Source organism: Mytilus californianus, unplaced genomic scaffold (assembly GCF_021869535.1).
Source record: "Mytilus californianus isolate M0D057914Y unplaced genomic scaffold, xbMytCali1.0.p SCAF_8, whole genome shotgun sequence".
NCBI classification, from domain to species: domain Eukaryota; kingdom Metazoa; phylum Mollusca; class Bivalvia; order Mytilida; family Mytilidae; genus Mytilus; species Mytilus californianus.
In genome coordinates, this window is record NW_026262734.1 from 84401986 (window position 1) to 84406503 (window position 4518).

Sequence of the window (4518 nt, forward strand, 5' to 3'; positions counted from 1 at the left end):
ACGGTTGGCAAAGAATAGAAATGATTGAGAACTTCTATTCTGTAATCCCCTTCCAGACCCTCATGGTATGAACCTGGTGTAACTCAAAGAGACTGTTCATAAAGTAATGCTACACAAATATACATTTTTCCACACTTTAAAAGGCTATAAAATGTAATTATGCACTGATTTCCCCTCTCAGTCCTCTTAATATTTTATGATCCATTTTCCTTTTGCCGTACAAAATGGGGGAGGGGGGAATTGCAGTAAAATAGATGGTCAAATTACTTTAATAAAACTTTATTTAAACATTCTCTTAAAATGAGACGTGAGAAGTATATTATTTAATGATTTTCATTTAGTACTAGCTTTTGAATGAAACACAAACATTTCAAAAGCATATATAATAACAAAAAAAAAATAATTTCGCTACCCCCTTTGAATATAAATTTGAAATAAGGGACGGGTCATTATTTATCTCCAGGGGGGGGCGGCAAAATGTAAATTTGAAATGATAAAATATGATTGACCCCCCCCCCCCCCCCTTTTCAAAATGTGTTAAAAAATTTACCCCCACCCCTTCTTTCAACTACATAAAAACTTTTGACTCCCCCTCTCTTTTCTGATTATAATTGAAAGGTTTCAAATGATTCAATAGTATCATATGTTGCTAATTTTCCTAGTAAGGTATTTTAATACACATACACAGAGAATGCATTGAGGACAACATCCGATAGAAGGATACCCTGATGTAACTTCACAGTCTTTAACAAGCCAAATGCCTATTGTTTGAAGAAATAGTGTCAAGAATGTTTGCCATAAATACAATGCAATGTACTATTATATCAACAATTAGTTTATATTAAAATATTATTATAAAACAATAAAACCATAATAATCTGAAATCAGCATTTTGATTGCTATTTCAAATCACAAATTTTGTATTTTTTATTGAAAATACCCTTTAATATAATAAAATTGCTCTATATTAAAAAAAAAATCATAAGACAGTATATCATATATGTGAAGTGCAAATCTTATAAGGTTAAAAAAAATATTCATTTATAGTGAAGATCCCAACACCAAAGGTTTTTTTTTCCAAAACAATTAAATGAATACAGTATCTTAGACTAAAAGTATTTTCAAAATGTCAAAATTTCCAATATATTTTATATGAAATCAGATTTTAAAAAGTGGCATATTTAGCTCGGTATTCATCCAATGATATGCACCATCTCGTCAAACTCAAAACTAATTGGGGTTTAAGTTGGTTACTAGTATTTAATTATGATTTTGTCATTTACAGTTTTAAAGAGTAAAAAATTTGAACTTTGTTTGATATCTGAGCATTACTTTTTATTGTATTCATACAGAATGTCAGGATGTCTTTTTTCAAGTTAGAGATGTTAAAATGAAGCTTTTTCTGGCCTTTCAATAACTTCTTGTATTATAAATGATTCATTTCCACATTGTCGCTCTCTACTCTGACAGAAGACAGAGGGTCTTCAACAATGAACAAATCATTCATATATTTATTTATATTGGAAATCTATATGAGGTATATTTAAGATATGGAATAAAAATAAGAAAATGCTTTGAAAATGTCTTTATAGAATATTTTTTGTACACATAAAACAACAGTTTGTAAAATATATGAGTTCATCTTGAAAAATAAAAATGGTGTCACCTTCTACTTTTGCTGTGGTGAAGCCAGGATTATGAAACCAATTTTATAGTCTCTATTCCTAGTTTCTTAGTCCTATAACATCATGGCTAAGAAAAACATAAGAAAAGTGACTAATTTTGCACATCACTTGACATCACTTGACAATAAAATTAGTCAAAGAGTTAAGTGACTAGCTCTAGCTATAGCTAGATCACTGATAGTGACAGTTTGATATTTGTGAAAGAGTCAAACTAGGAGACAATTTAACTCTGAAGGGCTCAAACTATTCATGTATAGTCTATGGTCATGGTATATGGCGATCAATGAATATATGGCCAATAAAATCATGACCCCCCCCCTACTTGATCAACCTGAAAAAGAATGACCCCCCTCTATCAGATTCATTTTTTTTCATGACCCCCCCCCCCCCCCTACTTCTTTGTCCCCCCCCCCCCCCTGGAGACAAATAATGACCAGTCCCTAAATCATAAAGAAGAAATGTCGTGTTCTATCTTTATCATACAAGTGTAGTTTCAGTTTCAACCTCGATTCTAAATTTAGATTTTATTTTCCCTTAAAATTGCGGACGGAATAGAAGACACCTGTCTTGTTTATTTTCTGCACAAAATATATCTTGGATAAAGTCAAGTGGATAAAGTTAAATGTAGCTTTTACATTTTTTACTCATTCTAAGATAAATGTTAGAATGATTTCTTACGATATTCAGGATTGAAAAAAAAACGTCGTTGGTTACGCGAGTTATCTCCCTTACTCCAGAACATGAAACATGTTACCGCTTCGGACATGCCGGAAAGCGAAGGCCTACAGAGGTATTATATGCCATTCATAGTATTTTTTCACCTACAGAAATAAGGAGGTATGATAAGAGACATATTTGGCCCCTGAAATTTCAAAAAGTTATTCAAACCTTTCAAAGATTTCTTAATCTTATTGATAAATGAGCAGAAGATATAATCTGAACACATTACTGTCATTAGTGCAGAGAGGTAGTTTTTGATCACTGTGAAGTCATAAACATGGTGAAATCTACGTAGCTGACTATTTCACCGTTTCATGGTAAGTGTTTGGTCAAAATTTATATGAGCAACAAAGCTCTACCATTTAACTATTAGATGCATGATTACACAAGTTGATTTTTTTGTCAATCACGATTCACAGAAAATAAATTTCCATGATCACGGATCACGAAAATATAAAAAAAAAAAATCTAGAAAAACGGATCACGATAGCGAAAATGCGCCGATCACGAAGAACGAAAACAACCCATCAGGCCCCTCATATAGCTCTTCAACTGTTTCGGTGCTTATACATCCATCGGATTTCAAATGTTTGGCTTTGAGCGTTCCTGATGAAGGTAAATCCAGAAAAGCGCTTCGGACGCATGAAATTATTAAACGTGTTGTTTTCAAATTTTTGGTAGTTACACTTAAAATGTAAGAGGTTAATTTGAAGCTCATAACGCCATATGACAAACTGAAGGGTGTTTGGTTGATCTACACAGGCCTATATATTAATTTTTTGTATTAGGAATTCGAGTGGTGAATAAGTTGCCTTATCATACCCTCTCCTTCGCAATATATTTCATATGAGAGCACTTATTTTTTTTAAATATATATGTTATGTAAAAGGCATTTATAGATCAATTTTAACAAACCATGTGTTGAAAGATATAGAATATTCTCTGAAGTATATTTTTTTAGGGTCATATACTGTCTTTTTGTTGGTCACGTTTTGATACAAACACATTTGTAATATGTAGTCTCTAATATTCGCTTTACAATTAGATATAGCTGAAATATTAATATAAAACATTTTCGTTCAAAAAGATAATACTTGTGTTTATATTATCATAAAATGAGAACGCTTCAAAACAAAAATATAACAAAGCCACTGCCAAAAGGACAAAAACGACAAAAAAAGGAACATTTAACTTTCCACAATTTTAACGCTTCACAGAAATTAAGGATGATCAAAGATGGGGAATAAGAACCCCATTGTAACATTTATCTCAGAATTATAAGTGAAGCTCTATTACAGGATTTACTTATTGTATTTATTGTTAATTTGTTCTCGTCCTGAACATGCATGAAATACTTGCCACTGGACGTTAATTAATCAACAAACAATCATGCAATCAATTAATAGTATTGTAGCAACATTCATCTTTATTTAAGATGTATTTTGTGCAGATAATAAACAAGAATGTTCTCCGATTCTTTTTTCGCCTTGTTATTATTTGTATTGAATTATTATTACTTTGCCGCTCGAAAATGTATTTTCTCTTTTCAATTCAACAGCTAGGGGCCCTTTTCAACTATACTGATTTTTATGTTGTCGAATGTTCATTTTCATCCTGTCTTGTGCAAAGTCAATGATTTATTTTTTATTATTATTTTTTTTTTTTTAGTCTTTACTAGGCCAAGTTATTCATTTTCAAAGCCCCACTCCCCCCCCCCCCCCCCCCCCCCCCCCCCCCTTTTTCCCATTAAAATTCATTTGTCATCTCCTAAATAAGGGTACGACCGTTTGGTTATATCCAGCTGGCCAGACAAGCGATTTTGCCGAAGTAGGAAGACATGACGAAAATGAAAAATCTGCAACACCAAATGCAGGAATAGATTGTGTTATAAAGTGAAAATAAATTTTACCGCGGAATAAAAAATAGCCCAGTGTAGCAACAAATGTAAATAATGATCAATCCAGAAAAAAAACCATCTGCTCCCAGTCCTCCCGCGTGAAATGGGCCCCTTAAAACATCTATATAGTGTTACAAAATATATTTGCGATGCCTGATAAATTATTTTTTGGACTATTCTTCAAGTCATACTTTCCTTATCACCGTTTGGTATTGG